Source organism: Alligator mississippiensis, chromosome 11, assembly GCF_030867095.1.
Source record: "Alligator mississippiensis isolate rAllMis1 chromosome 11, rAllMis1, whole genome shotgun sequence".
In the NCBI taxonomy this organism is placed as follows: Eukaryota; Metazoa; Chordata; order Crocodylia; family Alligatoridae; genus Alligator; species Alligator mississippiensis.
Window position 1 is genome coordinate 22,227,265 of NC_081834.1, and position 24,197 is coordinate 22,251,461.

The 24,197-nt window shown below is 45.6% G+C and overlaps 1 long non-coding RNA gene across 1 annotated transcript; it reads right to left on the reverse strand.

Annotated features, from left to right (window-relative positions):
* Positions 1-1,088: 1,088 nt before the first annotated feature.
* LOC132243853 (uncharacterized) lies at positions 1,089-22,946 on the reverse strand. Its single transcript, XR_009455442.1, has 5 exons — positions 22,863-22,946; positions 4,059-4,176; positions 1,678-1,805; positions 1,517-1,586; positions 1,089-1,258 (listed from the first exon to the last, which is right to left on the reverse strand). It is a non-coding gene; the product is annotated as an uncharacterized LOC132243853 (long non-coding RNA).
* Between the last annotated feature and the right edge of the window lie 1,251 nt (positions 22,947-24,197).

Consider the following 24,197-nt stretch of genomic DNA (forward strand, 5'->3'; position numbering starts at 1 on the left):
GGTCTCCCTTTGTGCCTGAAGGATCATTTCCTTAAGGCACAGCCACCCTTCTTGGGCTCCCGTCACTTCAAAACTCCTACTCTGCAGTGCGTCCTTGACTAATCACCTGAGTTCATTGAAATCAGCTTTCCTAAAGTCTAGCACTTTCACCCTACTAGTTACCTTACCCACTCGATGTCTTATGAAGAATTCTATTATTAGGTGATCACTGTCCCCCAGATGGCTACCGATCTGTAGGTCCCCTACCACGTCATCCCCCGTTGCCAATACCAGATCCAGTAAGGCATTCCCCCTAGTGGGACCGTGTACCTCCTGTGTCAGGTTGAGGTCCTGTACACAGGTTAGAAACCTGCATGAACGGTAGGACTTTGCTGTCTGCGTCTCCCAGCAGATGTCTGGGTAGTTTAGGTCCCCCATGACTACCGCCTCCTTAGCTTTTATGGCAGCTCTCGGAGACCTCAGGAGCCCCAAATCTAGCTCCTCCCCTTGGTGTGGGGGTCTGTAGCAAACCCCTACCACCAAATCCCATTCTCCTTGCCCCCCACGTAACCTAACCCACAATCCTTCTACTTCATCCTTTGATTCCGTCTTGATGAGAGTTGATGTATATTGCTCATTGACATAGAGCACAACCCCTCCCCCTTTCTTCCTCACCCTGTCCTTTCTGTACAGCCTATAACCCTCAATATGTACCGCCTAGTCGTGGGACGAATCCCACCAGGTTTCTGTTAGCCCTACTAGGTCATAGGTGTTTTCTGCAAGCAGGAGCACTAGTTCATCCTGCTTGTTCCCCATGCTCCTAGCATTAGTATATAGGCACTTGAGCCCTGTGACTGGTGCCTTTGCTGCCCCCCAGCTCCGAATCCCAAGGGGCCCCTTATTTCTTACCTGCTTATTGCTTACCTGTGCTATACTGCTGGCCACCCCATGGCTTGCAGGTTCCCAATGTTCTCCTTCTTCAGGCTGGGCTGTCCTTGTGGATGCCATATGGTTTGGTGGTCCACAGCTTCCCCCACCCTCATCTTCCCCTCCCCCCAACGAGCCTAGTTTAAAGCCCTCTAGAGGAGATCCGCCAACCTAAAAGAAAACACACGCTTACCTTTGGGGGACAGGTGAAGCCCATCCCAACTGAGCATGTCCCTCGTCGTGATGTGCGGGTCGTTGTCCAGGAAGCCGAAGCCTGCCTTGAGACACCACTGCCGAAGCCGCCAGTTGGTCTCTCTAATGCAGTTCTCATGCTGTCTTCCACGTCCGTTCACTGGTAGGATAGAAGAGAATACCACCTGTATACCAAACTCCCTCAGCACGCTGCCCAGAGCACTGTAGTCTGTCATCAGGTGATCGGGTGTTCTCCTGGCCGCATCATTAGTACCCACACGGACTCGGACCATGGGGTAGTAATCAGTGGGCTTAATCCTGGCCTGGATTACTTCCGTCATGTCCCGAATCTTTGCTCCAGGCAGGCAGTAGACTTCTCATGTTGAGGGGTCCTAGCGACAGAGGGGCCCTTCCGTACCTCTTAGGATAGAGTCGCCTATGACGAGCACTCATCGCCTCCTCCTCTGGGTCCACGTGGATCTCTTGACCTGTTCGGAGTGCGGAGAATGTGGTGTTGCTTCCTGCCCAAAGGTTTCCTCCTCTTCTTCCATCTCCTGCAGGGTCGCCAGGGCCACGTACCTGTTCTCCAGTTGGACTGCTGGAACTGGTACCGGTTCGCTGCGAGCTGCTCTGGTCCTGGATGTTACCGTCTGCCACTCTGCTGTGGAGGGCATTCCCTGGGATGCTTCTTTCTTAGGTGCCTGGTCCTGCAGCGAAAAGAAATAGCCGTCAATTTCATCCTCCGCCCCCCTGATCCCCCTCAGCCTGCTAGCCTCCTCCCGGAGCTCCCTCACCTGCGCCTCCAGAGCCCTAAGACGGGCTCCTGCTGGACAGGTGTGGGGGCCCCCAATCTCTGCCCCCCTGACCCTGCTGGGGATCCCCCACAGGCCAGGAGGTAGGGGGACATCAGCTCCCCCATGGGCTCGGTCTGGGTGGAGGCCTCAGACCAGCCCCGGGTAGGCTTGGCCCCCTGGGCAGAGGCCCTAGCAGCACTCCTCGTCGACACCATTCTATAAGCTGCTGTTTGTAGATCTGTGTGGTGTCTACGCCCTACCCCTACAGGAGTCTCTCTCCTTGCCCTTCCTGCTTGTCCCCCGGCGCGAACGCCTGCGCAAACTCTGTTTGCACCGCGTGGCTCGGGAGCGCGGCTCCCTACCGGCTCAGCTATATGGGACCCGGGGGGCTTCCCCTCTGGATCCGGCTCAGCTGTGCCAGGTCCCTCCGCCCCACTTACCTTCGGGGGATCAGCTGCTGCTGCCCCCGCTGCTGATTCCTCTGCTGCTGCTGCCTCCGCCTCCGGTCAGCAAGTTAGTAAGGGGGCACACGTGCGTGCAAGACACACGTGTGCCTGGATCCTCTCCTTCCCGCTGCTGGTTCCCGAGTGCTGGGAACTACGTCACGCCATGGCTTTTAAAGCCCGCAGTTTGAATTTCCCACCCCTGCCCCAACAGCCAATCAGGCGCCCCAGTCTACCCGGAAGTGCCTGCCGGCGGTTCCACCCCCTACACTCCCTCGCTGGGGGGATCCGGTGCCACCGGAGCCTACTCCCCAAGGGTTAGCCCCAGGGGTGCTCCCTGGCCTGGGGGGACAGTCCCCTCCCTAGCCCACCCTGTGGACTACATTATAGTGGAAACATCAACTGCTAATGAAATCTAGTGGCCAAAATCTTTGGACACATGAATAGGGCACTGGTTACCACACTAACGAATATCATGTTCACTTCCAATACCACAATTATCAAAAAGTGTGCGGGAGAGGGTTCAGAAGAGAGCCACATGAATGGATAAGGGAATGGAAAATATTTCTTACAGTGAAAGCCTCAAGAAGCTTAATCACATAACAAAGAGAAAGTTAAGGGGTAATCCAATCGTAATGCATTTACAATACTTCAGTACCTAGTATAAAGGGTTCCTCAATGTATAAGAAATAGATATAAGAAGATATGATGACTAAAAGCTGAAGTAAGGCAAATTAGTATGAGGAATATGGCTTTATTTTTTTAACTGTGGGAAGAACTAGCCATTGAAACAATTTACCAAGGGCTATGCCTAATTTAGCAATTCCCACAGAAAATGTCCAAATGAAGATTAGGTGGTATTTCCACTTCAAAAACAAACTATACAAGGAAGTTCCATCATATATGTTATGCAGAGGACAGAATATATATGATCACTGTGGTCCTACAGATCTTGAGTTGTATTAATGAAATGTGTAAGAAGAAACTGGCTATCACCTAAACACAAGTAAGTTATGAAGGCTACCTTAACTGGCATCAAAGCTGTCATCTCAGGTATTAGCTATACACAGGAGTGACATGTCCTTTCCTCTACTAGCTATCTGACTGAAAATTAAATAGATCTGTTGGCACTGAGACAGATCATGCCTTGGTATTTGGGGGTCTGATAGCTAAATAAGATTTCTATTTCCCATCCTATTAAACAGAGAGCATAAGGAATTACCAGTTCATTGGATATGATTTAATCTACCTGATAATTGGATTAATTTGGAAGTGACATACTTCCTTTTCATTTTAATTGTTTAAATGCATTTTATACTTCTACTTTATACTCCGTGACTCACCTAGTGGTGGTCCAGAGTCCCACAGTCCCTCCATTACTGACACGTGTAATATTTGCTCTTGGGGGAAAGTTGATTTATGTACTGATCATTTCTCTCAGTTAGTAATGTGGGCTTCCCTACATTTGAAGGCCTGGCTGATGTTTATAAACTGGTCAACATAAAAGCTAACTAGTTCCTCATAATAGTCTTTTGCCATTTTGTGGCCAAGTCTAGCCCAGGTAATAGCATTCCACCAAAGATGAATTTGGCCCAATCCACACAAGTCCACAGTCTAGTTAGAACTGAAAATCTCTCCCCCTCAGTTCTAGCAATATTGCTCCTATTGATTTGAATGGAAGTGGATTGATTAACATCCACCTAGCTCTTTAAAAAAAACTTACCCTTATTTTGTAACTGTCTGTAGATGGAGTTGAATTGCACACTCCACCCATCTGCCATGAAGGGTTCTTGGCACTTACGGATCAAACCACCACATTCAGAAGAAGCATCTTCCAACACCTGTGAATATGTTTGTGTTTATATTCATCTTCAGTTACACCAAATACTGCTGCAGAGATTATTTCTTTCCATGCTCAGCAATAACATAAAAGAACACGAGGAGAGTATAAATCAGCATTATTATAATATCAAGCATGGTGCTAACTGCATTAAGAAAATTGGCACTTAGTTCCATTTCAGAAACCACACAATTATATTTTATAAAAGGATTAGATTCAGCTTCTGAATTAATATTAAAGCAGCTGCAAATGGATCTTTGTGCATTTGATGCTTACTGTTTTGAAATGAAATTTCATCATCTCAGCTGTATAAATAAAATGCAACTATATCTGCCAGTTTTCTTTCTTTTTTCCTCCTGGAGGAATAACACAATGTACTTTAAATTATATTACACAAATTTTACTTGCCAACTTATATCCTTTCAGCTAAAGATCTAAAAGCACTTTACAAATATTAATTATGCCTGAGTTTACTTCCTTAAAGTAGGGAACTTGTTATTCCCATGTTACAGATGGGGTGTTTAAAGTATAATGCAAAGTGAAATTGCCACAAGTTACAGTTTTACTCAGTTTTAGAAATTGAGACTGAGGAAACATGACTCTCAGCACTCACCTTCACCCACAGTAGGAAATAAGTCCTTGAGAAAGTACTCAAATATGTTTAAATTTTCTGAAATTTGAGTAATGTAAATTTGGGGGAGAATTTACCAATCAGCCTTGAAAAGCACTATGAGCATCTTGTTCTAATCAAAAGGTGGTGTTATTTTAGAATATTAGAAGTTAGAGGTTTAAAAATATATGTTTTCATGTCATCATTCATTACAATATGCTACACCTATTAAAATGTGCTAGTATAAAGATGTTTACACTTTATGCTGAAAACTGGGGCCATTCTGCAATCCATTGTACACAGGACAGGGATCATAGGATGATAGGGAAATAGGGCTAGAAGGGACCTCATAAGATCATTGTTCAAAGTAGGATCATCCCTGACTAAACCATCTCAGTAAAGTGTCTGTTCAACCTGCTCTTGAAAACTTCCAAGGATGGAGATTCCACAGTTTCTCTAGGTAGCCTGTTCCAATGCTTAACTACCTTCATAGTCAAAAAGTTCCTCTAAATTTCCAACCTAAGTTTCCTCCACTCCAACTTGAGGCCACTGTTTCTAGCCCTACCGCCACAGAGAAAAAGCTCATCTCCATCCTCTCTGCATGGAAGCCTGCTAGTAAAGACTGTTTGAGAGGGATACTTCACCTAGTAAGTACTCCTTCCTGGGCTAAATTCACCCACTTTGGAGACTGTGCCAGACCCAAAATCCCTCTGGTAAAAGCTGAAACATACTATTGTTGTGCCTTTACAACTATGAGTGGCTCAAGTAAGAAGCTGTGTATCTACTTACCTAATAAACAGAAGCATTTTGGGAAACAAAGGTCTGTATTGTGATCATAGGCATCAACTTATATTTTGCTGAGGGGGGAGGAGAGGGGCACTAAAATGATGGACATATGGAAAGTTTTACACATTGCAGGTGACATCCCTTTTCCCAAGGGGGACCAGGGCCCTTGGGCCCCGACATACTCAGCAGCTGTGATTGCAATAGTAACATCCAGGAATTTTCTACAACCACTGTAACATGCAGAAACTTGATACTCTACAATTCTCTTTGGTAAGGCTAATACCCATCCTGACTGCCAGTGTTAAAGACTTCTATAAACAATGATATAACACTTAGTATCTGGGTTTATACTTTAAAATACATTTTTAATCTCTCTGGTTGAAGCCTGTTTGGCAATACAAGTTCAAATAGCTCATTTCCCTATAATTTGAATTCATGACATAACAAAAGTTCCAGATTCATTATTTTTCAAAATGTAATTCAGAACATATAGAATAAGATTAGGGGCAATTTGCCACTATATGCTTCAATTCTGTTTTTAGGATAAGAATTTGGTCAAAAAATGGGTCAAATTCTGGCAATTTGGGTGAGAATGTAGAATTGATCCAAAATGCTTATTTGAGTTCTTGGCCTTTGATGAAGTTGTCAAAAAGGATGCCAATTAATATCATGTTGGCTGGGGGGGGGGGGGGGGGGTTATGTGAACACATGTCCAGAAAAAAGATAAAGCAAACCTAACCATCTACTATGACATAGTCCTACAAAGGACTATTTTTAACCCTAAAATTAGTGGATGAGCATGCAGCAGAACACGAAAGCAGATACTTGTTCATTAACCTAGTGGTATTCATAGAATCAATCTTTGAAAATTAGAGTTGGAAGGGACCTCAGGAGGTCGTCTAGTCCAACCACCTGCTCAAAGCAGGACCAGCCCCAACTAGACTTTGTCTACCTGGGACTTAAAAATCTCCAAGAATGGAAATTCCACAACCTCTCTGGGTAACCTGTTCCAGGTGCTTTACTAGCCTTCCAATGAGAAAGTTTTCCCCCAATATCTAACCTAAACTTCCCGTGCTGAACTTCAGACCACTGCTTCTTGTTCTTTCATCTGCCAACATTGAGAAAAGTATAGCTCTATCCTCTTTGTTACCATGCTTCAGGTTGTTGAAGGCTTTTATTGTGCCCTGCCCAGCCCTTCCACCTATGAGGGTGGGAGTGAGGCACCTACATATCCTATTATACCTCATTCCCACCCTTGTAGGCAGAAGGGCTGGCCCCTCTAGCACAGGCGGGGTTGCTGCTGCAGGCTTCCCCAGCATCCAGCTCCCTCTGGGCAGCAGGTAGGGAATGGGGAGGGGTGGGAGGCAGGGCTAGGGCTACAGCTGGGCTGGAGCACAGAACAGGGGGCTGGGGCTGGTTGCAGCATGGAGCCCTCACTCATGGTGGGCAGCTGCAGTGTGGAGCTTGGGTGGGCAGAGTGTAAGTGTGAGAGGGGAGAGGCATGGAGACCTCTCCCACTCTCCCCTATGGTGCACAGCCCCGGCAGGCAGTGAAAGCAGCAGCAGCAGATGGGGCGTGGGGGCACTCTGCTTGGCTCTGGTGCCTGGCTCTGGCCAGGACTGTGAGGATCGCAACCTCCACTGGGCTGTTTGTTTCCCTGGTGCTCCCCGCATTCATGAAGCACAGGCTTCCCTCCTGCGCCTCATGAGTGCGGGGAGTGCTGGGGACACAAACGGCCCAGCAGGCCCCCCACAGACAATATAAAAGACTAATTTTTGAGTTATTATGCAGTCACCGCTGTATACAGTACACAAACACAAATCATGACAAAAATATTTTTTATAATAAAATTAAGATATGTTCTAGTAGGTGTTTTACTTTTAGTGTATGATTTGTTTTTTTCTGATTCTAAGATGGCAACCCTACCTTCCCAAAAGGAGTATTTCTGAGGGGCAAGGGGAGGGACTTCTGGTCCCAAGATGGCAGCCAGGGGGCAGGGCACCTGTCAAAGGGTGGGGCTACCCATGCAGCCCTCCACAGCTCACCAAACTTCATTAAGTGGCCCTCCACCTGAAATAATTTCCCACCCCAATCTAAACAAGTCTGTTCACTCTTAATATTTGCTTTTCAAGTACATTTAAACCTGAAATGTTAAGAATATACACTTTTACTCCTCACTGTCTTTGTGTAGAAAGTGCAAATAAATTTTCTGCTTTCATTTTTGTATAGCAATCATCACATTACAATTCTTATTTTACTATTTTATAACTCTTTGCTCCTTTCACTTTCACTCTATTTCATTAATTCTAGCAAGCTGTTTTCTTTTAGCTTTTTGAACTTCATTTTCCTGCCAGATTGCAATAAGATAGAAAAATTATTAATGCTAAAAAAAGGTGTATGTATTTAAGCAAAACCTCTTTTGAATGGTACACAGAGACAAACACATGCCTGATTTCAGGAATCATTGATGTATGGGTGAAAAGAAAGCTTGAAATACTGACATACTTTGTAATGTACTGTGAGTGGCAGAAACTTAAGAGAGTGGCATAACTAGCCTGGGGCAGCTGTCCTGGGTACTGATTTAGCGGGAAGCGAGAGGAAAAATGTATCTGCCATTGTAGCCATGCAATCGCGTCGGTGGCTGCCCCTGTGTATGGCTGCTACTCTGGGCACCGAGACAGGTTGCTACACCTCTAAGGAATTCAACAAGAAGAAGATATAGTTAAGTTAGATTTAAGAAATCATAAACAAGCCAGCATACAACTTGAAGGCTCCAGCAGACATCTTACTGCTCTTGGGGACCAAACTAAAGCTGAGTGGAACACTGCACTTGCATTTTTTTATTGGGGTACAGTTAAATTGATTGGTGAAAGGAAGAAAAAAATTAAGCCTTTCACATTAAAGCATAGTTGAAGATATTTAGTGACTAAAATGGGGGCTTATTTTCCCCTGATTTTTATAAATTTGTTATAAAAAGTTTTGCCAGAAGTGTGACATCTATTCATTTCATATGCATACTAGAGTAGAGATGAAATTCTACAGATGAATCCACTAAAATTCCCAGAGAACTTATCAACAGTAGCATATTAAAGTGGAATGGATATCTACACCTATCATTTGGAGTTCAGTTCCTGGTAGCCCATTTTGTAACATGATATTCCTAGATCAATTGGCAGTAGCAAGGTTTGAACATGGGACTCCTGGATATAAAAGCATGCCTGAGCAAAAGGAACCACTTCTACTGGCTCCAGACCAAGGTGGTCTTGAACTTTTACACAGTCAGTCACTAAAGGGAGTCAAATAGTCAAAACAACACTGTTTAGACTGCATACCCTTCAACAATGGTACTAGCCACTGCATCTATAAGAAAAAAAAATTAGTTCTTAAAAGCTACAAGACTTCCAATAGAAAAAATAATCAACAACAGATCTGGAGCACAAAGGATGGCTAAATACCCAATGAAAATTACTTGTACACATGATTATAAATACCTGTGAAAACCATTTGATCATATACCATTTAGAATGTTTTTTTTCCAGGAATACACAGCAAAGTAAAACGTTAGAGAAAGAAAATAATTGAAATAATAAATTCTTGTCTTACTCCTTCTGAACTGTACTTCTTCAAATGCTGAGGTAACAATGCAATAAAATATGTCTGCACATATTATTAAGATCTGGCAAGCAAAATTTCAAAGGGTCTTATGAATGAGGCAACCAGCTCCCTTAGGCACCTCTGAAACCTCTTGCTTATCTTAAGCCAGACCTGTGATGCTTCTTTTGAATGAAACAACTTAAGGTAACAGAGCAATTGGTAACAGCGCGGTTCTCAGGACTCCGTGAACAAACAGGGGTGGAGCTCCCCTCCACTTCTGGCAGAGCCCCAGGACCTGCGTGGCAGGGGGTGGGGAAGACAGGCAGCTCCAACATGGAGTTTTCCCTGGTACTACGCGAGTCTGGGAGCTGCATGCGTGCCATGCAGAGTCGGCATGATAGAGGCAGGCTGGGCAGACTGTGCTCCTTGCCTCCCATTCGCAGTGCTGCCAGAGCCACGTGCCACCAGGCACCAGAACCTGCACCAGGCACAAGGCTCACCAAGTGCCCCTGCCTGCTGGTGCTGCCAGCAACAGGGGCTGCACACCATGTGGGGAAGTGTGGGGAGGCCCCACACCTCTCACCCTCCCTCACATCCACACCCTACCTGAGTTCCACACTGCCTCCACACCGGCCCCATGCTCCCTGCCCCCAGCCTGCCCCTGCTACTTCTCTACCTGGTGCCTGAAGCAAGTGGAATGGTGAGGAAGCCAAGCAAGACCCCCAGTGGCTGCAGCAGTGGCAGAAGCAGCCCCACCTGGAAGCTTCTGCTGTGTGGGATGGGCCTTTCCACCCATGAGGGTGGGCAGAAAGGGCTGGGTGGGATACAATTGTTGGTGGGCACCCATGGGCTGGAACAAAGTGCCTGATGGGATGGATCCAGCCCATGGGCCATATTTTACCCAGCCCTGGCTTAACACCTCTGGACTTAGAACAATGATTCACCCTGTAAGAATATTTATTTTTGGATCAGCTAATAGTGAATCATAACTTTTGTGAATACGTTGATAAAAACAGGCAACAGAGCTGTCCTTGGCAACTCAGTTAGGAGTTCACTGTCAAAACATAGATTCATAGATGCTAGGGCTGGAAGGGACCTCAACAGATCATCGAGTCCGACCCCCTGCCCAGGCAGGAAAGAGTGCTGGGGTCAGATAACCCAAGCCACATGCCTACCCAGCCTTCTCCTAAAGACCCCCAAGGTAGGGGAGAGCACCACCTCCCTTGGAACTCCATTCCAAATTTTGGCCACCCTTACTGTGAAGAAGTTTTTCCTGATATCTAGCCTAAATCTGTTCTCTGTCAATTTGTGACCATTGCTCCTTGTTACTCCAAGAGGTGCCCTGGTGAACAGAGCATCGTCAATCCCTTGCTGCATCCCCCTAATGAATTTGTAGGCAGCCACAAGATCACCTCTCAGCCTTCTCTTGCAGAGGCTGAAGAGGTCCAAGTCCCTCAGTCTCTCCTCATAGGGATTGTCTTGTAAGCCCCTAACCATACAAGTGGCCCTCCTCTGGACCCTCTCGAGTCTATCAACATCCTTCTTGAAGTACAGCGCCCAAAATTGGATATAGTAGTCCAACTGCGGTCTGACCAGTGCCGCATAGAGGGGAAGTATCACCTCCTTGGTTCTATTTGTCATGCATCTGCTGATGCATGACAAAGTGCGGTTAGCTTTGCTGATGATTCCATCACACTGACAACTCATGTTCATCTTGGAGTCCACTATGACTCTGAGATCCCTTTCTGCCTCTGTGATGCTGAGAGGGTCACTTCCCAGCCAGTAGATGTGCTGGATATTTTTGCGCCCTAGGTGCAACACTCTGCACTTGTCCTTGGAGTACTGCATCCTATTGTGTACTGCTCACTTTTCTAACCTGTCCAGGTCTGCCTGCAATTGTTCCCAACCTCTGGAGTGTGCACTTCACCCCACAATTTAGTATTGTCCACAAACTTGGACAGAGTACACTTCACACCCACATCCAGGGAAGATATTGAAGGGTACTAACATTAGTATAGAGGCCCTTGAGCCCTCTGAAGGTGCCTTTGGTGCCCCACCCTCCCTGTTCTGATGCCCAAAGGGCCCCTTGGTACTTATCTGGGGTGTACTGCTGTATGTCTTGCAGTTTTTGGATTTTAGGTTGTGTTACTTTTTAATAAAAATATAATTTTAATAATAAATTGTATCTGCAGATTCAGGTATCTGTAATAAAGCCATTCAATTCAACTTAAAGTGGTAACAGCTTTTGGCCATTTATGATGATCACAGTGATAAAAAGACATGATGACAGCATCTATATACAGCTTGATTAATGACCCTAGGTCCAATTCTTCAGTGAAGCCAGTACAGCTAAATCCACTTACACCAGCTAAGGATCCAGCCCTGTATGCCCTATGATAGTCTGTCCCATAGAGTAGGTGCCATTTTAAACCAGTTGACCATCTAGGACTTAAATCAGTGGAATATACTCCATGGCAGTTACAGAGCTAGGTCTGTTGTCTATAGTTCCAAAAATAGTAAACACACTGAATTAGGATTTGTCTTCCTACTAACACTTTCCCTAGAGCAGTCTCTTACCTGATCACCAATGGCTCTGGCTGTCTCTATTTGAAGAGAGATTTAGCCTCATGACTCACAGACACCCACTCCAATAATTTAAAATAGAAATCTGCTGTTCTCTGGTGGAGGTGGTAAAAAACAGTCTTATCAGAAGAGAATCTGGTAGAACAAATATTTATTACAAGGAAAAATGCTATTCACTCTATAGGTGTCTGATACTGCACCACAGAATTTAATGAAGATATTGCATGAAAGCATGACTGACCCCCTAGGCTGTCGTCCCAGGTTCAAAGCATGGAGGCAAGAGATATATTTACAGTCTCAAATCAAAATTTATAAATAACATCAACAAATAAATAGCTCATCCCAGTGAAATGCCTGACCCTCCTATGCTCGAGAAGAAGGATCCCCCTTCAACTCAAATAATCTCCTCACATGTGGGGACAAGATTGGGCTTATGTAACGTATCCGGAAGACTAACTGGTCTGGGCTATAGTGGATATACAAAGGAACACTTTCCAGGATGTCCCCCCATTTATAATGAACAGGGTCCAGATAAAGTATCTCCATCAATGGCAACTGGGGCAGTTTGATATTAGAAGAAAGGTGATCAGTTTGGTGGCAAATTATGACAAGCTTTGTATTAGCCAACCAGTACAAAGGATGGAATCGAGGCTTTGCCCTTCGCTGCTCCAGAAAGGAATAAGGGGCACAGACTGCGCCTGCTTGGTGGCTCAGACTAGGAGCCTTGTAGCCTGAAGAGGGTATAAAGTGAAATCTTACTCTCCTTAGGTTTTTAGTGAGCATGTAATTCTAGTCCAGTCTAGCCTTCTATGATCTGTGGGCCAAATTCTATATTCCTCGTATTGATTTCAAAAGGAGTTTTACCTGAAAGAGGACAAAGAAAACATGACATGTACATCAGGGCTTAGATTTTTTTTTACTTGGTTCTTAGCTTTTTGTGAACGTAGCTATAATGCAAAAGCCTTCTACAGACTAAAATATTTTGAGACAATTGAGATCAGGTCAACAAAAAAAATCACAGAGTATGATTTCCAGATGAGCACAGCTCCTCCTTTCTCATCTGGAGTATTATTATATAGTTCATCTGAACCACAGGAAAGATTCAGATTTCAGAGGAATTCCAACTGGGTACATTCATAAATGTTAAAGACTACAAAAAATAGACATGGCTTTGCTATTATTTTAAGAAATACACTTTTTAAAGGAACTGTGCTTGAAACCACTTCTGAAAACCCCCACATAAAAGCTAGACAATAAATGAACTTGACCAGCAGAATCATCTTAATAAGCATCTCTGGTTCCTTTCCACACTATGGTCAGGAAGCACATATTGATCGCTTTGAACAGAGATACTCAGGTAAGCCAATACTATTTCTTGAGTGGCACTGAATTTTCCTAAGCATGGAACAACTGATACCTGTATCCTCTAGAGGCAAGGCTTTTTTGGGAGTGATATCTTTTATTGGGCCAACTGTATATATGTATCCTCTAGCAAATTAATAATCATATAATGTGTAATTAGTAAGCAGTTTATGATCTAAGTATGCAGTGACCTGAATTGGTAAAGTGCTAAAAGGACCATCTTTCAGAAGCAATGATTTTTTGTGGGGGTGGTATCTTTAATTGGAAAAACTGTATAGTTGTTAAGATAAAGTTAGACAAGCTTTTGAATGCAAAGGATTCTTCTTCATTTTCAGGGACCCGAAGAAGAATGCTTTGCCTTCAAAAGCATGTCTAACTTCATTGCAACTATACAGTTGGTCCAATAAAAGATCACCCCCCAAAAAATCCTTGCCTCTTGTATAACATCAACACCAGCTGCCTGCCTGGACCATCACAGCTACAACATCGCTCTAACATCACCATATCTTTAGACATAATTTTGGGAACTGAATCTTCCCTAATTCACATAATGTGTAAGGATTTGAGTATATAGTTCTTTGAGTATATAGTTCTATATAGTCAAGGACGCACTGCAGAGTAGGAGTTTTGAAGTGATGGAAGTCCAGGAAGGGTGGCTGTGCCTTAAGGAAATGATCCTTCGGGCACAGAGGGAGACAATCCCAATGTGAGGAAAAAGAGGAAAAGGGGCCAGAAAGCTTCCCTGGCTGACCAGAGAAATCCAGAGTAGCCTATGGACTAAAAGGGGAGCATATAAAAAGTGGAAACGGAGAGATTACCAAAGAGGAGTATACCTCCTCTGCTCGTGCTTGTAGGGAGGCAGTTAGACAGGCCAAAGCTACCATGGAGCTGAGAATGGCATCCCAAGTTAAGGATAACAAGAAATTGTTTTTCAGCTATATAGGGAGTAAAAAGAAGGCCCAGGGAAGAATAGGACCCCTATTAAATGGGCAGAAGCAATTGGTGACGGACAGGGGGGACAAGGCTGAACTCCTCAATGAGTTCTTTGCCTCAGTGTTCCTAAGCGAGGGGCACGACAAGTCTCTCACTGGGGTTGTAGAGAGGCAGCAGCAGGACGCCAGACTACCATGCGTAGACCCTGAGATGGTGCAGAGTCACTTGGAAGAACTGGATGAGTTTAAGTCGGCAGGCCCAAATGAGCTCCATCCGAAGGTACTGAAGGCACTGGTCGACATCATTGCACAGCCACTGGCGGGAATATTTGAACACTTGTGGTGCACGGGCCAGGTTCCGGAGGACCAGAAAAGGGCCAATGTGGTCCCCATTTTCAAGAAGGGGAGGAAGGAGGACCCGGGCAACTATAGGCCAGTCAGTCTCACCTCCATCCTTGGCAAAGTCTTTGAAAAAATGATCAAGGCTCACATTTGCAAGAGCCCAGCAGGAAAAATGCTGAGGGGAAACCAGCACGGGTTCATAGCAGGTAGATCATGCCTGACTAATCTAGTCTCTTTTTATGACCAGGTTACAAAACACCTGGGCGCAGGAGTAGGGGTTGACGTCATATACTTAGACTTCAGGAAGGCCTTTGATATGGTATCCCACACCATACTGGTGAACAAGTTAAGAGGCTGTGACTTGGATGACCACACAGTCTGGTGGGTGGCGAATTGGCTAGAGGGTTGCACCCAGAGAGTCATAGTGGATGGGTTGGTATCGACCTGGAAGGGTGCGGGCAGTGGGGTCCCGCAGGGCTCAGTCCTAGGACCGATACTCTTCAATTTCTTCATCAGCGACTTGGACAAGGGAGTGAAGTGTACTCTGTCCAAGTTTGTGGATGACACAAAAATGTGGGGAGAAGTGGACACGCGGGGGGGCAGGGAACAACTACAAGCAGACCTGGACAGGTTGGACATATGGGTGGAAAACAACAGAATGCAATTCAACAAGGAGAAATGCAAAGTGCTGCACCTAGGGAGGAAAAATGTCCAGCATACCTACTGCCTAGGAAATGACCTGCTTGGTGGAACGGAAGCGGAAAGGCTTGGAACGGAAGCAGAACATGAGTAGGCAGTGTGACGAAGCCATCAGAAAGGCTAATGGCACTTTGTCGTGCATCAGCAGATACATGACAAACAGATCCAAGGAGGTGATACTTCCACTCTATTGGGCGCTAGTCAGACCACAATTGGAATACTGCATGCAGTTTTGGGCACCTCACTTCAAGAGGGATGTGGATAACCTGGAGAGGGTCCAGAGAAGGGCCACTCTTATGGTTAAGGGCTTGCAGGCCAAGCCCTATAAGTAGAGACTAGGGCACCTGGACCTTTTTAGCCTCCGCAAGAGAAGGTTGAGAGGCGACCTTGTGGCTGCCTATAAGTTCATCACGGGGGCACAGAAGGGAATTGGTGATGTTTTATTCACCAAGGCGCCCCCAGGGGTTACAAGAAATAATGGCCACAAGCTAGCAGAGAGCAGATTTAGACTAGACATTAGGAAGAACTTCTTCACAGTTAGAGTGGCCAAAATCTGGAATGGGCTCCCAAGGGAGGTGGTTGTCACGGTGGAGTCCCACAGGAGGGCCGTGATCTCCCTGAGGTCCCTCTCACCATGTCAAGTCCGGCCCAAGGGCACCCTCTTATTCTCGCCCACCACGTCTTTGATGTTCAGTAGGTTCGGGAGGCTGCCTTACACCTCCTTGGGCACGGCTAATTGGGACCTCCGTCCCCGTGTTCTCCTAGACCCCCCCGGGGGTCTCCCTGTATGACGGGTGCTCCCCAGGCACCCTAGCCTTAGGGCCACGTTTGGCTCCTACCAACCCCTAATACCACGCCCCAAGCCTCGCAGATATTCTAGACGTTGTCCTGTCGCAAATCAACTCGCCCACTCCCTCGGGCCTACTCCGTACGCTCTATGGAAGCACCCCCTCCTGGGCTCCCCCTCTCTGTGCCCACTCAGGGCTCTCTCTAGTATACTGCCCCTCTCTTGGGACTCTCGAGGCCGACTTTAGGCCTTCTCTAAAGTGTCATCTCTTTCCAGGACCCTTGTCCGCTCTGGGACTTATTACCAAGCCCTCCTCTCTTAGGCCCACCGCACTGCTAACCTCCCTCCTCCGAGTGCACCGTGCTGCTATCCCCTTTTGCCGGGGACCACCGCTGCACTTTGCCCTTCTCCTAGGCTCTGTACTGCTAAACCCTTTCGTCGGGGTCCAGTGCAGCACCCTGCCCCTGTCTGAGGTCTATTGCAGCACTAGCCTACTACCCGGGCTTGCTACACCTATCCTGGGCTTCTCAATAGTCCCCCTTCTCTGGGACTTGTTGTGCCCACAGTAGGTCTCCTCAGCAATACTGCCCCCTCTCTGGGGCTTGCTACACCCACTCTTGGGCTCCTAATAATACGGCCCCCCTATGGGGCTTGCTGCGCCCCCCTTGGGCGCCGGGGTCCTCACGCTCCGCCATGAGGCTCCTTTAAGGATACTGTGCCCTCACTAGCGCCAGGGTTCCCACGCCGCTGGGCTTCCCTCTGAGTATGCTGTGCCCTCGCTGGCGCTAGGGCTCCACACCCCTGTGGGTCCCTTGGGGTTCAACCGCTCCTCTCTGAGCTTAACTGACCCCACAACTCTGCCCTGCAACTCTCAGGGCCTAGTGCGCCCTCACTGGCGCCGGGGTCCCCACTTTACCGTGAGCCCCCTATGAGGCCTCCTCCAACCCCTATAGCCTCACCCAAACCACCAGTGTAATAAACAACCACAACCAAACACACACCTCTTGGCCACAACTTAACTCAACATCGCCTGGCTAAACCCTGGTGCTCAAACCTCTTCAAACTGCCCTCCTTCACTCAGCTAGAGCAGTTCCTACAGTGCTCGCCTCCTAGCTCTAGGAGCTCCTGCCTCTGTGGCTGCTGGCAGGGAACTGCTAGCCTAGCTTCCGCCCTGGGTTTTATAAGGGCCAGGCCCTGCCCCCTTCTGGCCAGCTGACTCTCCTTAGTTGCCCCAGCAACCCGCAGCTGTGCTTGTTAGTATCCTGCCAGGGCTCTCTCCCTGGCAGTTCCTCCTCTCTAGGAGCAGAGCACCGAGGTGCCCTGTGACAGTGGTGCTCTCCCCTAACCTGGGGGTCTTCAAGAGGAGGTTAGATATGCATCTAGCTGGGGTCATCTAGACCCAGCACTCTTTCCTGTCTGTGCAGGGGGTCGAACTCAATGATCTATTGAGGTCCCTTCCGACCCTAGAATCTATGAATCTATGAATCTTGGCATTGCATTGAATTTATCTTTGAAACCTGGCCTGTATTTCAAACAGGCTGCATATTTAAAGCAATTAATACTTTAAGGATACCTGGTTATAATCCTTTATAATCCTTTATAAATGGTGATGAAACTGCTCTCACAGTTGACCTACATCTCTAACCTATCCCAAAAACTAATTATACAGTGACTGGATGCCATCATCTAGACACCTTGAATAATTTGTGCAAAATAACTACATGATTAGTTTAGACCTTTGTCTCTTTTAATGGATTAAGTTTGCTTGAGTGAAGACAGTGAAGCTAAAGCTAGTCAGGTATTTTATGATGAAATTGTCTTTTTGGAACCAAAACGTTGTCTAGGAACATAAAAAAGTTAAAATAAACGTATGGGACTTTTGATCAAAATTTAGAAAGAGCAAGAGCACCATGAGCACCCCTGAATACCTTCTAGACATTGGTACAACAGGATATCCACACTGGTAGAACAAGGATAAAACCATGCATAGCTTGATTCATACCTGGGACTTTCACCTCATTTGACTACATCCCAGCTGGGTGCTGTAACCCACCTGTTGTCTATGCTCCTAGGTCTTCCCCACTCTCTCCTGTAGGAGCTGTTCCACTAGAAGTAAATACTTACATATGTACTTGACAAGGGACTTGCTGCCCTATGTCCTAGTTGAGTATCCTCCCTACTGGAGGACTACTCACAGTTGGGTGATGGAAAAAAGTAGGTGCCTCTCCCTGATAAATGATAAATTGTATAATCATATAAACTACAAATAGAGAGGCAAGGATTTTGGGGGGTGATATCTTTTATTGGACCAACTGCATAGTTAGGATAAAGTTAGACAAGATTTCAAATACAAAGCATTCTTCTTCATTGTGTAGCAAGGGAGTGGAGTTAGTAATTTCCTATACATCTTCCCAGTAACAACTGTAGCCCACCTCAAGGGGTGGGCTAGGCACCATCAGCTGGTGGGGGGAAGGATGCCATCTCCACAGTTTCTTTGTATTTCCAATTGGTAATATAACTACTTGCTGGTAATATAACACCTAGCGAGGAGCTGCCATTCCAGAACACTTGAAAAAAAATTAAAAAGTGAAGATAATTTGGTCAGACTGACTCAGATTGTTATGGCATGTATGTAATAAGCAGGGTTAAAAGCATGAGCCTGATTCAGCAAAAAATATTTTTGGCTTCCATGCTGTGGTTTGTACTGAATCAAGCACTGCATTTTTTTTCAAATGAAATCTGTAGATTGCTGTATTTACATTTTAAGCACAGAAATGTATTGTATGCGGTGAAAGACAAAATGCCAGGTCTTATATTTTAAACTGAATTGACACATACACTAAATAAAACTCCTAGGTTCTACACAACTAATTTAGATCTTTAATTAAAGACAAGTGCTACTTTCACTCAAATCAACTGAGGTTTTGTAAAGACTGTAAATTCTGCCTTTTATCCTGTTCTTTGACACTTGTTGAGCTACTAAGACAATCTGACTCCACTATGCCAGTCCTGTTAGGTTTAAAATGTAGAAAATAAAATGTAATCTCTCTTCAAGAAGAGACTATATCTATAATTTAATAATTTTATATTGACAATTTAATCTTGTTTCATTAAGAAGATTAAACTGATACATTTAGACTGAAATTCCTCCCTACCCAAAGAGCAAGCACAAAGCCTATGTATCCTTTAAATCTAAAATTTATCCATCTGCCTAGGGATGTCACCCTAAAAAATATAATGAACTGACTGATGTATTTGCAGCAGCTCTTTATTCAGTTTATATCTGAAATTCAACACCGGTGAAGCCTTTCCTTGAGTACTATGTCCAGTTTGCGGCACTGCATTTCAAAAAAGAGTTGGACAAAATTGAGTCCAACAAAGGTTAACAAAAATTATTAGAGGTCTAGACATGATTTACAAGGAAAAGCTAGAAAAACTGGGACTATTTAGTCTGGAGAATAGAAGGCTGTGGGGAGATTTAATAACAGTCTTCAAATACCTGCAGGGTGGTTACTTGGAGTACAGTGACAGACTATTTTCTATGGCTCCACAGAACAGGACAAGAAACAATGGTCTCAGTTACAAAAAGGGAAGTTTTTTTTGGATATGAAAAAGGACTCTCTCACTGAGGGTGATTACGCATTAGAACAGGCTACCCAGAGAGGCTGTAGAATCTCCATCCGTGGACATTTTTAAGAGTAAGTTGGATAAATATTTGTCTAGAATGGGCTGGGATGATCCTGCCTCTAGCAGAGGGTTGCACTAGATTATCTCCTGCAGTTCCTCCTTTCCAGCCCTCCTTTTCTATCATTCAGTGATTATTTAGGTGCATACAGAAAATGAGTGCTGGAGGCCCAGTCACTGTATGCTTTTTGCACTAAAACCAGTCTGATTCTTAGCAAAAAAGCCAGTAAATCCCCATGTTCATGTTATAAATTATTCCCATCTGTTCATTTTTTCCCCCCATTCTTGCACGTTTTTTTCCCAGACAGACAATTTAAGTAAGATGCAAACATTTCAGTTTCCCGATATCCTGAAATCACCAAAAAACAGCACGGTTTCACAGGAGCCCAGCACACACAATTTCTGATTTACAATAAACAGCAAACTACATTACAAAATGAGTTAAAATTATTTTAAGATCTCATTAACCAGACTGACAGAAGCCTTGGCTTCCCCCATGTGCACATCTGATTAATTGGAATGACCTAAAAATGCAAACCCACGTGCAGTATGTGCCAAGGTCTGACAGCTCATGCAAAGAACACTTATGAAAATACTTGTCTTCTAAACCTCAAGCTTCTTAGTATACTTCTGTGATGTTTTTGCTTCTCTTCAGCTCATACCCAAAATTAACCATTGACAGCTCTGGGTTATCCTTCGTTAAACATTCCCATGCAACACCTAGTTCTGAACTTCATGCAGAGGTGCTGTTAGATGACAACAGTATTGAAATGTGCCCCCCACTTCACTGGGCACCTCCCCCACACTGCTTTTTTCCAAGTTCCCCCACACTGCACTATGCACCCCTGCCTTGCTCTTCCTCATGCCCACCTGCTGCATTATGTACCCTCCCACTCCTGTTCTTGTCTCCCACTGCTGTTTCAACACCCCTCACTGCACCACACACCCTCTACTGATGTTCTCTGCACCCAACTACACTACACCAGGGTTTCCCAACCAGTGTGCCATGGTACACTGGTGTGCCATCAGGCACGGGCAGGTGCGCCAGGGCATTTTTGGGTGGAGCCACGCCCTCTGCCTGCTGCTGCTGCGGACACAGACAGAAGGAGAGCATGGCACCAGCCAAGCAGGGGGTGTGACTCCAGCCCAAGATGCCATCCAGCTGGCCGCGTGCCACCCACCCCACTCTGATGGTGTCCGGCTTGCTGTGTACTACCCCCCGCCCCACTCTGCATCTGGTGTGCCGCGGTGCTTTTTTATTTAAGTAAGTGCGCCATGGGGTGAAAAAGGTTGGGAAACGCTGCACTACACACCTTCCTGCTGTGGCTCCTCATATCTGCCCCCTTGCCTAGGTGTACTGCTCTGATCCCTGGGGCAGGGGCAGAGAGAGCTGCTGCTTTAGCCAGGGTAGTGGTGGGGAGTGGCATCCAGGTGGAAGTAATCTAAACTTTTGGGTGATGTATGAGGTTTGCAGGCTGCCATTTAAATAGCCCTCAGGTAGAGTGATCTTATGCATGCAATTTGCCGATATAATTTTGTTAGAACTAGAGATCCACTGTAATGCCCAGTGGGTTTTGCTCCTCCACTCTCCTTAAACTACACTCCCACTAAAGGGCTACATTTCTTTTGCAGCCTTACTTGCATGTCATTGAGCACTGGATTCCTTTTCATGTTGTAACAGGGATTTATTATCATTATTATTATTATTATTTCTCTGATAAAGTGATTAATCTTTTGTATGCTTTTACAATTCAAGCATTTGCCTTAGAGAAGGTCATTAAAGTCACTAGAGTAGATATTGGAAATTATCTGAAATAGAAGCTTACTGTACAAGAATGCTAGAATTTCTACTGCTCTCCTCAAAAAGTTACCATTTCCCAAAGACCAGATGGTATCTAAATATACCAGAAGACTTTTGTTGAATACATCCTAGGGAGAGAGGCTTCATAGCATTAACTCCAGGAATACTAGGCCTCTTTCATGACTCACCATATCACAGTATTGAACTAACCATGCATGTATTAACTAGCCTGAGACAGATGTATGGAAGTACTGCCAGGATTGCAAAACAACAGCAACTAACAGCATAAGAAAGGCTGGGCCATGGAAGAAAGGAGCCTTTTTAGGAGTTGCCAAACACAAACTCCATTACCAAACAGTTCAGTGCTTACTCAGAAATTGCCTGCCCTTCAGTTAAGCATCAATCTAGTCAACAAGTCTGGTATAAAACTGTCCTGTTTCCAGTTGTCAATAACACAGGCTAAAGACTATACATTTTCTAAACGTTACATTTTGAGAGTTAAAATCTATTTTTCCCCTGTTTCTACTTCAGTTGAACCATGTATGGTTTAAACTCATATCCAAGTTCAGTGTCCTTCTATAATAAAGACACTGTTTATATTAAGTAGGGAGCTGTTCCTTGATTACCCATACAGGGTCACATGAAACATGGTGGCAGCAGAAAGTCTGTGAGGAAGCCCAAGAGAAGAGAGAGACCTGGGCCCCAGCAGTGATTCAAACAGATTGTGAGAAGCACAGAGAGACTGAAGCCCCCAGGACAACTGAATTTCAACACAAAGAGCTTGGCACAGGCATGGACACAATGGAAGCAAGAATTCAGTTTGTATACAGAGTTAGCCATGGCTGATAAAGAAGAGAAAATGAAGGTAAAGCTGTTTTACTATCTAGTGGAGGAAAAAGGCCATGAAGTAAGTCCAACACTGATGCCAGGGAACCCTGACACACTAACACAGTTAACAGAAGCATGTGATGCATACTGTGACCCCAGAAAAAATGAGACTGTAGAGAAATATCAGGTTTTCACCTGAAACCAAGAGGAAAAGGAAGGAATAGAGGCCTACATCATAGCACTGAAAACTCTGGCATAAAAAAACTCCCTAATCAGGGACAGGACTGTGTGTGGCACATGGAACTCTGCCCTGAGGGACAGACTACTAAGAGAGGTAGATCTAACCCTGGAAAAGTGTCACCAAATTGCAAGGGCAGCAGAGTTGTCTAAACAAAGAATCAAAATGATATCAACAGCCACATGTATGGAGCAGGTTCACAGGTAGGGCTGGGCAAAATTTCGCAGGCCATTTCATTTCAACACAGTTTCGACTCATTTTTAGGTCGAAACAGCAAAATCAAAACAAAACAAAGGGCGTCAAAACAATCTCAAAACAAAACAAGGCTAGTCAAAATGTTTTGAAAGTCGAAACTGGGCTGACTTCCCATCCCCTGCCTGATCCAACACCCTCCCAGGCCAGATCTAGCGAAACATCAAAACAGAATTAAAATAGGCTTACTGTTGTTTCAACTCAGCTATATTTGCAGCAATGATCCTAGAGTAAAGACCTATAAGATCCAGGTGGATTGTGGAGCCACTTGCAATGTCCTTCCTGTGACTCTATTGAGTAGCAGCATCAGAATGACAAAATGCCACCAAGTGCTGTTAATGTATAACAAAACAACTATGAGGCCACTGGGAAAGTTCCAGCTGACTATAATAAATCCACACAACAAGAAACAGTACTGCCTGGAATTTATAGTGATTGACAGGGTGAACACCCATCCACTGCTGGGCAGCTGGGCAGCACAGGCCATGGATTCAATTACAGTGCAACACCACAACATCCTCCAGGCCACAGAAGAGCAAGAACAGTCATTAGGTTTGCTACCTAACATTCTGTTAAGATATGGAGACATATTCTAGGGCACTGGACTCTTTGAATATGTCTCCATATCTTATAGATTCATAGATTCATAGATGTTAGGGTAGGAAGGGACCTCAATAGATCATCGAGTCCGACCCCCTGCATAAGCAGGAAAGAGTGCTGGGTCTAGATGACCCCAGCTAGATGCTCATCTAACCTCCTCTTGAAGACCCCCAGGGTAGGAGAGAGCACCACCTCCCTTGGGAGCCCGTTCCAGACCCTGGCCACTCGAACTGTGAAGAAGTTCTTCCTAATGTCCAATCTAAATCTGCTCTCTGCTAGCTTGTGGCCATTGTTTCTTGTAACCCCCGGGGGCGCCTTGGTGAATAAATACTCACCAATTCCCTTCTGTGCCCCCGTGATGAACTTATAGGCAGCCACAAGGTCGCCTCTCAACTTTCTCTTGCGGAGGCTGAAAAGATCCAGTTTCTCTAGTCTCTCCTCATAGGGCTTGGTCTGCAGGCCCTTAACCATACGAATGGCCCTTCTCTGGACTCTCTCCAGGTTATCCGCATCCCTCTTGAAGTGTGGCGCCCAGAATTGCATGCAGTACTCCAACTGCAGTCTGACCAGCGCCCGATAGAGGGGAAGTATCACCTCCTTGGACCTATTCGTCATGCATCTGCTGATGCACGATAAAGTGCCATTGGCTTTTTTGATGGCTTCATCACACTGCCGACTCATGTTCATCTTGGAGTCCACTAGGACTCCAAGATCCCTTTCCACTTCCGTGCCACCCAGCAGGTCATTCCCTAGGCTGTAGGTGTGCTGGACATTCTTCCTCCCCAGATGCAGCACTTTGCATTTCTCCTTGTTGAACTGCATTCTGTTGTTTTCTGCCCACTTGTCCAACCTGTCCAGGTCTGCTTGCAGCTGTTCCCTGACCTCCGGCGTGTCCACATCTCCCCATAGCTTTGTGTCATCTGC